The sequence below is a fragment of the Muntiacus reevesi genome, chromosome 1 (genome assembly GCF_963930625.1).
Source record: "Muntiacus reevesi chromosome 1, mMunRee1.1, whole genome shotgun sequence".
Classification (NCBI taxonomy): Eukaryota; Metazoa; Chordata; class Mammalia; order Artiodactyla; family Cervidae; genus Muntiacus; species Muntiacus reevesi.
In genome coordinates, this window is record NC_089249.1 from 105,702,896 (window position 1) to 105,715,779 (window position 12,884).

The 12,884-nt window shown below is 37.1% G+C and overlaps 1 protein-coding gene across 2 annotated transcripts in view; it reads right to left on the reverse strand.

Moving 5' to 3' along the window:
• Positions 1-9,092: 9,092 nt before the first annotated feature.
• SNX7 (sorting nexin 7) overlaps positions 9,093-12,884 on the reverse strand; it is a 171,296-nt gene continuing 167,504 nt past the window's right edge. Inside the window, exon 10 of one of the 2 annotated variants that reach the window (XR_010662214.1) lies at positions 9,093-10,103. The gene's annotated coding sequence lies outside the window, so the exon portion shown is untranslated. The remainder of the gene's footprint in view (positions 10,104-12,884) is intronic. The other variant, XR_010662211.1, reaches the window with a different exon arrangement.

A 12,884-nucleotide genomic window follows, 5' to 3' on the forward strand; every position in this document is an offset into this window, starting at 1 on the left:
ATTTTACTGTCCCAGAGGTATCTGAGACTATCCTCAGTTCTTTTCATTCTTTGTCCTTTATTCTGCTCTTCAGAAGTTATTTCCACCATTTTATCTTCCAGCTCACTGATTCATTCTTCTGCTTCAAATATTCTGCTATAGATTCCTTCTAGAGTAATTTTAATTTCAGTAATTGTGTTGTTTGTCTCTGCATGTTTGTTCTTTAATTCTTCTAGGTCTTTGTTAATTGATTTTTGCATTTTCTCCATTTTGTTTTCAAGGTTTTTTATCATCTTTACAATCATTATTCTGGATTCTTTTTCAGGTAGTTTGCCCATTTCCTCTTCATTTATTTGGAAATCTTTTTTTTATCTTATATATTAATTTTATTTTCAGAGATAAATGAATTTATTACAGCACAGCGGGAAGCATGGACATCTGCATATTTGGACTTCTGTGTGTTTAGTCTGTTCCTTCATTTGTGTAGTATTTCTCTGCCTTTTCATTATTTTTCTTTAACTAATTTTGTTTGAGGTCTCCTTTTCCCAGGCTTTAAGGTTGAATTCTTTCTTTCTTTTGGTTTCTGCCCACCTAAGGTTGCTCCAGTGGTTTGTGTAAGCTTCTCATAGGGTGAGATTCGTGCTGAGTTTCTGCTTGTTTGTTTGTTTTTCCTCTGATGGGCAAGGCTGAGTGAGGTGGTAATTCTGTCTGCTGATGGTTGGGTTTGTATTTTTGTTTTGTCTGTTGTTTAGATGGGCGTCTGCACAGGGTGCTACTGGTGGTTGGGTGATGCCAGGTCTTATATTCAAGTTGTTTCCTTTGTGTGAGTTCTCACCATTTGAAACCCCCTAGGGTTAGTTCTCTGGTAGTCTAGGGTCTTGGAGTCAGTGCTCCCACTCCAAAGGCTCAGGGCTTGATCTCAAGTTTTGTGTGGGTCTATATATTCTTTTCTGGTGGTCAGGTATTCCTATCCACTCTCAATTGGTATTCTGCATACACTTCTGTGTCTGAAGGTGTATTCCTGATGTATCCAAGGAAAGAGATGTACTCCACATCCACCTGCTCCTCTGCCATCTTGTTCTCCCCTGTACATATTTCTAATGGGTAATGTTATAGTAGTTATCCCATAAATTATTTATGAATTAGTTATTCAATTTCTAAATTTTTAGATGCTTTTCTAGATGCCTTACCATTATTGATTTTAATTTATTCTATTAAAGTCAGAAAACACATCCTGTGAAAGATTTAAATCATTTCAAACTTATTTAACTTATTTTACTGTCTATTTTGGAGAATTGTCTATGTGCATTAGAAAAAAGTTTATCTCTTGCAGTTATTACTGTAATGTTCTATAATTGAGCATGTTGCTCAAGTCTTCATGTCCTTACTAGTTTTTCAGTCTACTTGTTCATCAATTATTAAGTCTACATCTATAACTGTGGATTTGTCCATTTCTTATTTCAGTTTGATCACTTTTGGTTTCAAGTGTTTTGAAATTTTATTAGGTGCTCTGAAATCCTAATCCATCAGACCCAAAATTCACAGTCATCCTGGGTTAGTATCATTATCTAATTTCACACATCAAATTGTCAATTCTGTTTGTTCTAACTTCAAAATATATCCAGAATCCAATTATTTCTCAATACCTACAGTGTTATCACTGTGGTTTAAATTACAGTATCTGTCACCTGGATCTTTGTAAAGCCTTCTGTCGAACCTTCAATTTATGTCTTGGCCACCTTAACATCTATTCTACACACAGTAATCCTTTTAAAATGAAAATCAGACTTGTCACTCTCCTGCTTGAAGTACTCCATTGGATTTCTGTCTTTCTTATATAAAACCCACATTCCTTAAAATGTTCACAAGCCCTCCATGATCTGCCCCCTCTTCCTACCTCATCTCCTATCACTTTTGCTCTCACTAAATCAGCTCTAACAGCCTCCTTCCTATTCCTAGAGTACATTAGGCACACTCTTGCCTTAAAGCTTTTGTGTTTGCTTTTCTTTCTCTCCAGAAAGCTTGATTCAAAAGTAACACCTCCCCCTTCCTCCACTCAACTCAAACCCATCACCTTCATGTCTGCTTATGTTCTATTCTATTTAAATTGGCAACATCTATCTCCTTCTCTTTTGACCCAGTGGGCATGAATTTGAGCAAACTCCAGGAGATAGTGAAGGACAGAGGAGCCTGGCGCGCTGCAGCTCATGGGGTCACAAAGAGTCGGACATGACTGAGTGAACAGCCACAGTTCCTCTCCTTTGCTTTCAGTTTTTTTGCTTTCTTGTTTTCCATTTTATTTATCATTTTCAATATTCTATTTGTTATTTGTCTCTCCAACCAGAATGTAAAATACAATGAGAACAGATAGTTTTGTGGTACTCACTGTTGCATGTTTAGCAATTAAGACCATGCTTGACACATAACAAGCATTCAATAAATATTTGTCAAATGAACAAGCATGCATTTTTCTTACAGCACAGTGCCTCTCAATCTGGTTCCACATAGAATTATTGGGGGACCTTTTAAACATACTGTTTACCCTTCTAAATCTGGCTTTTTAGGGATGTAGCCAGAGTACGGATGAGACTTAAAATCGTCTCAAGTGATTCTGATATGTAGCAGGGTGAGATTCTACCTACCTGACACAGTGCCTGCCACTGCTGCTAAGTCGCTTCAGTCGTGTCCGACTCTGTGTGACCCCGTAGACGGCAGCCCACCAGGCTCCTCTGTCCCTGGGATTCTCCAGGCAAGAATACTGGAGTGGGGTGCCATTTCTTTCTCCGGACACAATGTCTAGTCCATGTTAATTGTTCAGTAGACAAATTAAATGTTAACCTCAGTCTATGCACTGGAACTTCCAGTGAACTCATTTAGAAAGAATCTGAGCCTCAGTTTCTCTGTAAAATACAAATATTACATCCTCTTTACCTGAAAGAGTTACATGAAACACATTTAAAAACACCATTGAAACTGTAAAGCATCCCCAAAAGGCAAGTTATTTGATTGACTGTTATTTTATTTCTTAAATGAATTTGAGTTGGGTGACCAAGAGACCAAGAGTCTGTTCCTGGTTCTCTGGTTATGTGATTTTGGGCAAATTATTCTCTTCTCTTTGCTTCAAAAAGTAAGAAGATTGGATTGGATGATAGACCTATAAGGCCTTTCTGGTTTAGAAACCCTATGATTCTACAATATATCAGTTGACTATCTAAGCATTCCATCCTTCTCTAAGTTTGGTCGACAACACTTTATTTAGAACTTTTTAACACATGTATGTGAAGTCCATGCTGGCTCAGAGAGTGTACCACACTGAACCAAAATGAACAAGAAGAAAAAAAAATGGCTATAAAGGGGAACAAAGACCTGTTACAAACTTTCAAGTTGTTATGCATAGTGTTATTAAAATCCTATGTACTAGTCAAAAATGTCTAGGGATTTTTCAGTATAACGTGTTTTTCTCAAGTCATGTAAACATATACTGCTCTTGTACATCAATTACACCAAGTATTTGTTTTTCCCTTACAGGCGACATCCCTGTTGGCTCGGTGGTAAAGAATCCACAGGCCAATGAAGGAGACTCAAGTTCAATCCCTGGGTTAGGAAGACACCCCGAAAAATGAAATGGCAGCCCACTTCAGTACTCTTGTCTGTAAAATTCCACGGACAGAGAAGCCTGGCGGGCTGCAGTTTTGGGGGCTGCAAAAGAGTCAGACACAACTTAGTGACTAAACAGCAAACAACAGATTCCCTACAAGGAGCATGACAAAGGAGAACCAGTTAGAAAGTTGAGAAAAATTCGCTTTCATTGATTTCCAGGTGGAGCTCAGTTTTGATTAGCAAATGTCAGAATTTTTTAATACTGTTTGTTGTCAACAGAATGGTCCCTTCAGTTCAGTTCAGTAGCTCAGTCATGTCCGACTCTGCGACCCCACGGACTGCATCACACCAGGCCTCCCTGTCCATCACCAACTCCCAGAATTTACTCAGACTCATGTCCATTGAGTTGGTGATGCCATCCAACCATCTCATCCTCTGTTGTCCCCTTCTCCTCCTGTCTTCAATCTTTCCCAGCACCAGGGTCTTTTTTAATGAGTCAGTTCCTCGCATCAGGTGGCCAAATATTGGAGTTTCAGCTTCAGCATCAGTCCTTCCAATGAATATTCAGGACTGATTTCCTTTAGGATGGCCTGGTTGGATCTCCTTGCAGTCCGAGGGACTCTCAAGAGTCTTCCCTAACACCATAATTCCAAAGAATCAGTTCTTTGGCACTCAGCTTTCTTTATAGTCCAACTCTCACATCCATACATATCTACTGGAAAAACCATAGCCTTGACTAGATGGACCTTTGTTGGTAAAGTAATGTCTCTGCTTTTCAACATGCTGTCTAGGTTGGTCATAACTTTTCTTCCAAGGAGTGTCTTTTAATTTCATGGCTGCAATCATCATCTGCAGTGATTTTGGAGCCCCCCCAAAAATAAAGTCTGTCAATGTTTCCACTGTTTCCCTATCTATTTGCATTTAGTTGCCATGAAGTGATGGGACCAGATGCCATGATCTGAGTTTTCTGAATGTTGAATTTTAAGCCAACTTTTTCACTCTCCTCTTTCACTTTCATCAAGAGGCTCTTTAGTTCTTCTTCACTTTCTGCCATAAGGGTGGTGTCATCTGCATATCTGAGGTTATTGATATTTCTCCTGACAATCTTGATTCCAGCTTTTGTTCCTCCAGCCCAGCGTTTCTCATGATGTACTCTGCATATAAGTTAAATAAGCAGGGTGACAATATACAGTCTTGATGTACACTTTTCCCAATTTGGAACCAGTCTGTTGTTCCATGTCTGGTTCTAACTGTTGCTTCCTGATCTGCATACAGGTTTCTCAAGAGGCAGGTCAGGTGGTCTGATTTTCCCATCTTGTGAGAATGTGACTTTATTCTCTGAGGGAAAATGCCAGATAGTGTCAGGCCAATCCACGCCCCACCTCCAATTAGGAGACATCTTTTTTAAATTGCTGTGATTCATGATTCTCAGTTAGAAAATAACACTGGATTTTTATCTAGATTTTTACTTTGGAACACATTTTCTCATTCATTCTCTCATCTCATCTTGGAAGATATTTTAATGATGGCTTTTTATAGTTATGGTTTTTAGTCTCCGCATTGGCAAATTCAAGCTAATCATATATGTACCTTCTAAATATATTCATGCACACTTGTATTTTTTAATCCTTCTATTTTTTTCTCTTATTTTCTGATCTTAACTCTTTCACACACATAAGCATTAGTATTTATGATATTTCAGTCAAGCTTTCACACAGGAAAAATAATGTTAATAAATACTTCTAAGCTTTTTAAAATATTTAATATTTTTGGCTGATACTAAAAATAAACATACTTTTATTTTTTTAAAAATTGAAAACACAGATGTATAGAAAAAAGTGAGGACTTCCCTGGTGGCATACCAGATAGAAATTTACCTGCTAATGCAGAGGACACAGGTTCAGTCCCTAGTCCTGAAAGATTCCATATGCCATGGAACAACTAAACCCATGTACCTCAACTACTGAGCTCATGCTCTAGAGCCTGTGAGCCTCAAATACTGAGCCCACATTTCAAAACTAATAAAGCCTGCACACTCCAGGGCCCACATGCCACAACTACTGAGCCCATGAGCTGCAACTACTGAGGTCCAAATCATTTACTTTCTTGGTCTTTTCATTCGTTAATAAAAGAAGAAAAAGGAGGAGAAAGATGAGGGGAAAGGAAGAGAAGGAGAGGAGGAGGAGGAAGAAGAAGAAAGGACTTGAAGATTACGTCTCTCCCAGTTTAAAGACCATGTGTCTATAATACACCATTTGAATATTTCAGCATTATATTCCCCCTTGCCTCAGTCTGATTGGTAAGACCTCATTTTGGGTTTTCTGACACACACCTGTAGAGTCTATTGTGTCTGAATTTATTCAATCAACATAATATTTTGAGATTCATTACCCAAACTCTTCAAGAGTTCCACTTGTTCATTCCTTTTTATTGGTGTGTTATATTACACATTATGAATATACTATAGTTTGTTTATTCATTCTTCTATAAATTGATATTTGGGTTGTTTCTGGTTTCTTTGATATTATGAGTAACATTGCCATGAATATTTGAATATGTGCCTTTTTGTAGACAAATTTTGATTTTTCCTGCTTTTTTGATGAAAACCTGTATTGCTATGAACTTTCCTTTAAAAACTGCTTTCATTGTATTCTTAGTGAGCAGGGACCACTCTCTAGCTGTGGTGTGTGGGCTTTTTGTTGCAGTGGCTTCTCTTATTGTGCAGCACATGGGTATGCGGGCTTCAGTAGCTGCGGCCGGCAGACTCAGCACTTGTAGCTCCTGGACTCCAGTGCCCTGGCTCAGTAGCTGTGGTAGACGGGCTTAGCTGCTCCAAGGCACGTGGGACCTTCCTGGAGCAGGGATCAAAACTGTCTCCTGCATTGGCAGGCTAAATTCTTACCACTGAGCCACCACGGAAGCCCCCAAGTGACTTTGGGTGAACTCCTTGATGACTCAGCCATTGTGAACTATAGGCCAAATGGAAATAATCACATATTGTTCACTGTTGGTCCCCAGGGTGGTGGCAGCAGTAGTAAAGATAATAATGAAGATAAAAATGGTGTACAGCTTTTACTTTAAAGTCTATTTTGTCATCTATGAGTACTGTAACTTCCACTTTCTTGTCATTTCCTTTTGCATGAAGTATCTTTTTTCATTCTCTCACATTCAATCTGTGTGTGTCTGGATATAGAATTCTAAGTTGACAGATTTGGTTTTTTCCACTATCATCTTGTTAACAATATTGTCTCATCTTCTAAGTTTCAATTGTTTCTGACAAAAATTCAGCATTTTCCTCTCCATGTCACTTTTAATTTTTTTCTCTTTATTTCCTTTTTAACAATTTGTCTTTGAGGTGCCTAAATGTAACTTTCCTTTTGTATTTATCTCAGTTTCCTGACTTTATAAGGCTTTTTTACTGATCAAATCTGGAAATTTGCCTCTTAGTATTTTTTGCCTCAACTACTTTTTTTCCTTCTCCTTTCTGTCCATTTTTTTTTTTTAACTACATGTACATGATGATGCTTGATGCTATCCACAGTACATTAAGGCTCCTTTCATTTTTTGAGATTTTTTTTTTTCTGTCTGTCTTCAATTTAATGATTTGTATTGATCCGTCTACAGGTTTACTGACAATTTTTTCTGTTGTCTCTCATTGTATTATTAATTCCAGGCAGTAGATTTTTTTAAAATTTTATATTGGACACTGTAAATGATACTTATGGAGAGTGTGAGTTCTGTTAAACAGCTATTTGTTAAACAAATAGTACTGAGATTTGTCTGAGAATACAGTTAAATTATTGCCAGATTACCTTGAGTGAATGGAGGCTCACTTTATACTCTGTTAGGGAGGAACTATTTTAGTTTGGCCTTTAATCCTATGATGAATCCTTTAGTTCTGGTCACGCTTTTTTCTTCTAGTCTGTGACCTCTCTAGCATTTCACCGGAAATCCCAAGGTGTTTAACAAGGATATCAGGAACCCAGGCACAGCTTAGCTGGTTGAATCTGGCTCAAGATCTCTGATGAGGTAGCTGTTGGCCAGAACTGTGGTCTTTTCTGAAGTTTCAGCTGTGTGGATGTGGGGGACATCCATTTCCAAACTCACTTCTGTCAGATTATTGCCAAAGATTATTGTCACTCACTTGTGTCTGATTATTGTCAGAGTTTCATTCCCTCTCACATGGACCTCTGCATAAAGCCACCTCATCACATGGCAGCTGGCTTTCCCCAAGGTCAGGAATTCAGAGAGGGGGTAAGAGAAAACCAAACCCCAATACAGGAGTCCCAGCCTTTTTATCACTTTGATTTTGGAAACGACATCCCTTCATTTCTGCCATATTCTGTCTTTATAAGCGAGTCAATTAATTCAGGCCATAATTGAGGATAAGAAGGAATAAATACCAGGAAGTAGGAATCTTTTCAGTCTCCATCTTAATAGTTGCCTAGCACATCATAGGAACTAAAAAGCCTCCTGATGAAAGTGAAAGAGGAGAGTGAAAAAGCTGGCTTAAAGCTCAACATTCAGAAAACTAAGATCATGGCATCTGGTCCCATCACTTCATGGGAAATAGATGGGGAGACAGTGGAAACACTGTCAGACTTTATTTTTGGGGGCTCCAAAATCACTGCAGATAGTGATTGCAGCCATGAAATTAAAAGACACTTACTCCTTGGAAGGAAAGTTATGACCAACCTAGACAGCATATTAAAAAGCAGAGACATTACTTTGCCAACAAAGGTCCATCTAGTCAAGGCTATGGTTTTTCCAGTGGTCATGTATGGATGTGAGAGTTGGACTGTGAAGAAAGCTGAGTGCCGAAAAATTGATGTTTTTGAACTGTGGTGTTGGAGAAGACTCTTGAGAGTCCCTTGGACTGCAAGGAAATCCAACTAGTCCATCCTAAAGGAAATCAGTTGTGGTTGTTCATTGGAAGGATTGATGCTGAAGTTGAAACTCCAATACTTTGGCCACCTCATGTGAAGAGTTGACTCATTGGAAAAGACCCTGATGCTGGGAGGGATTGTGGGCAAGAGGAGAAGGGGCTGGCAGAGGATGAGATGGCTGGATGGCATCACCGACTCGATGGACGTGAGTTTGAGTAAACTCAGAGAGTTAGTGATGGACAGGGAGGCCTGGCGTGCTGCGACTCGTGGGGTCGCAAAGAGTCGGACATGACTGAGTGACTGAACTGAACTGAACTGAACCACATCATATAAGCTTTTATAATTAATAAAATATATAGTAACAGCTTGTCACTGAGTATCTATCTTTAGTTTTTTAGTCTCAGACATCCTTATCCCACACTCATTCTATCAGGATATAAAACTAGTTTCAGAGAAGAGAAAAATCATGTCACAAGGAGCTTAAGTGAATTGTCAGTTGAAATCACAGCTTTGATTTTCTCAAGTTCTTTATTGTCGAGTCAAAGAGTGGCACATTCAATGTTCAACTCCTGTTCTTTTTTTTTTTTTTTCCCAGATCTCAGTTTAATCATTATTTTCTCCAAAAAAGTTCCCCAGTTCTATGAGACTAAATTTGGTACAAACTTTAGGCACTATTTAGGTCTCTGTTGTTGTATTTGTAATTAGCATCCTGTATTGTAACTTTAGTTGTACTCGTCTATATAATAACTACTAACACAAGCTCTCTGAGTGCAGATAGGGTGCCTGATTCATGGTTGCATGTGATTTTTTTCTAACAATCTACTGGCAAATACCTACCTCAGGATCAAAAATAATTGTTTCCCTTTTTTAAAGCAAAGAAAACAGACTTTAACTGAAAGATGGGAAATTGAGCAGAGGTTGGAGAAGAAATGAAAGTGACAGTAGGTTCACCCGATGCCTTTGCAGACCATACACTGAGGAAGAGGCTCCAGAAATATGATTTATAAATGCCCCAGAGGGCATTCTATCCTTTCTAAATAAAAATAAAACTTATGTTGATGTTTCATGAGAGAGGGAAAAAACAGCCAGTGAGAGGTATAAAAAAGAAGGTGGGGGAAAAAAGAAGAAAGACAAGTCTTTCCTTTGTAACACTTGTTTCCAGATTTGTTCACTCGCTGGACTAAGGATGATTTAGTCTTAAAATATAGCTCCAAAAACGAAATGGAAATAAAAATGTTAGGGACAGCTTGCACATTAGCAGGGCAGTGAATTGCTACGCTGTGGTTTTCCCTCAGTTCCTGGGCCTTCCTGCTGGGTAATTTGAGAAGCTGAGACAGGCATCGTTGGATACTCCAAGAAGGTCATTTTTGACAGTCAGTCGTTAATTTTCTGACTTATGGAACTCGCCTTTCTTTTTCTTCTAAATTTGGAGGTGATGTTTCTTTGGTGTACTTTGGCTTTTCACTCATTAGATTCTCCAGGATTGCCAGGGAGGATTGTAGAAAGTCTTTTGAGTGACATTTCAGCACTTTTTCTGAGCCTTGAAGAATACTGTCGCCGGGGCTTTTGGAGGATGGATTATTTTCTTGGCAGGTGGTGTGGCCTCCACAGAGCTCATTAGGCTTTCGGTTGAGCGATCTAAAGCGCACAGTTGAATACTGTCATAAAAAAGGAAGTAGTTTGGGTCTAATTCCTAATGGAGCTGCAAAGACTACAGCTCCTTTTTGATCTCTGAATTTCAAGTCTTTTACAGTTGTCATATTATTGACTGCTCATTCTAGAACCAGGATTTTTTTTCTTTCTAAGTCTTTTATGCTCAGAATGTTATTTTGATGCTTAGCATACATGAGCAGATTTGGCACCCTGGTGTATTTAACAATATCAACATTTCCTTCTTACCGGCTCTGTGTGTGTATTTCTCACCAGAGCTCTTCTTTGCAGAACCTAGTTTCTCCAGGTTAAGCTGCCATACATCAAAGTCAATTGTCCTTTCTCACTATTCCTGTGTAACCATTAGGTTGTAATATGCCTCATTTGATAACTGACATAAAGTTTTCAATGTATGATGTTCTTTCGGTGATTTGGGGTAGAAGGAACAATTTATCAATTCTGGTGTAATTTGTAAATTTTTTTAAGAATGAAGGTTCAAGGGAAACTCGTGTTCTGTATGACGGCAGGACTAGACTATTGCCTAAAAGTAAAAACCTGCAATCTGGATAAGAAAGCAGAAAAAAATGACAAGGTCACTTTACATGTAAAGCTTTTATTTATGCCCTATTATGGCTATTTCATGCTGTTTTAGAAACTATATAGTTTTAAGAAACAGTTTTATTCCACTTATGAAATAAATCATGTGTCCATTATTAAATTTTCTCTTGGTTGCCAATAATATGTATGCATTGAGCACCATATGACATGAGTTTAAGTTTAATAATCACAAAACATTATAATTTATGTCTGTGTAACCAATTAATAAGTAAAATATGCATATAAACACTGTAAAGTGTGAATTTTTAAAGTGAAAAATATGACTTATGGAAGAATTTTTACAATAATTTCAAACTTATCTTGTATTTACTTAGATTAATAGATATGAGTGTGACTATTTCTTTTTCATTTTGCTAATAATTATTTCTCTCTCAGTCTTTAGTATGTCTGAACATCTATAGTCCATAGTTTATTTTTTATTTTTAGAATTATTAAAAATTAGGCACTTCTGAATTTAATAGTCATAACATGAATGAAAATATTTGCTTTTTAATAAGAAGACAAATGTGGTATAAACTGAAGGCCTATACTAGGAACACAGAATCATCTTCTGTCCTATAAGAGCACTAGTTGTATTGACTCACCTTTGTCAAGAGAAAGATAATAATGTTGCAACAGTTTTGAGTATAATATTATAAAAGGAAAAATAGTTACATCTAATCCTGAGCCTTCACTAGCCATTTTAATTTTTGCGCAACATCTTCCAATCCTTTATCTATTTGTATCTATATTTTTACATAACATATATTCCTCTTAACATTATATCCTCTATCCTTCTATATGTTTTTGAATAATCTCCTAGATTACCATTTCCAGGTCTGTATAACTTTTCAAAGAAGACTAATATTTATTTTAATAGCTAAGAGTTTTGTATTTCCTTTTCAAATGCTTAAATCAAAGAAACATACAAAGTTAATGCCAATTTGCTACCAAATAACTGATGCCAACCTGCCAGCATGATGAAGATTTAGGCAGAATTTAACATGCTGAGTTGTCTGTGTGGAATTGGAAGCTTTCTTCCATCAGCGCCTGTAACTATAGATGCCACATTCCTGTTTTCTCATGTCCCAAAAGTAAATATTGCAATGAAAGCCTGAGCCCTGTGAAGATCAAAGGAGATCCGATTACCTAAATTCTCTTTATAATATTTAAAAATCTATGAAAATATGTTGAATACACGTTTTGAATTATGATGTTGGATTATTTTGTGAACATCCAAAGTATGAATCAGTAACAAAAAAAAAAGTAACATTTTCCTTGAACATGTTTTCTTACAACATTAACTGAAGAGGCATATTGAAGGGTTTAGTTTTATTAAAAATTTATTGAAGCAAAAATGTGTACCCTTTTATAACAGACTTTGCAAATATTCAAAATTAAAATAATTTGCTATATTCTGCTGCTTATGAAACATAATGTTAGCCTTACAAACCTAGTCTTAACTAGAATAAAATTATCATAAAACTAGCAATGGAGTGCTAGAAGTCTCTAGGAAACAAAAGTACAGTGGAAGCAACATAAACCATTCATTCCTATATTCACTCTGTGATTATTTACTGAACACTTTCTTTGAACTTGGCAAGACTCCAAGAAAGACCAAAACTGTCTAGATCCTTGCCCTCATGAAGCTTAAATTTCCTTTTTTAAAATTAATTTTTAGTGCAGCATAGTTGTTTTATAATGTTGTGTTCGTTTCTGCTGTAGGGCAAAATGAATCAGCTATACATAGACATATATGCTCTCCCTTTGGACTTCCTTCCTGTTGAGGTCACCACCCGCAGTAAGTAGAGTTCCCATGTGATACAGCATGTTCTCACTAGTTATCAATTCTATATACAGTATCAACACTATATATGTATCAATCTCAGTCTCTCAATTCCCCCCACTTCCCTCTGTCCTCCTTGGTATCCACACATTTGTTCTCTACCTCTGTGTTTCTATTTCTGCTTTGCAAATAGCAGCTTAATTCATAAAGCTTAAACTTTCAAATTGAAACTCTTTGAAAATTGAAACCTGTTAGAAATATTAGCAACCATGCTGTTCTGTTATTTATTACATGATTTAGGTGGAAAGAAGAAAGGAATACAATAAGTATTTAATTGTCTTGTTTTCTTGTAGCAAATTCAGTCTTTCTTACTAAGGCTTGTCTGG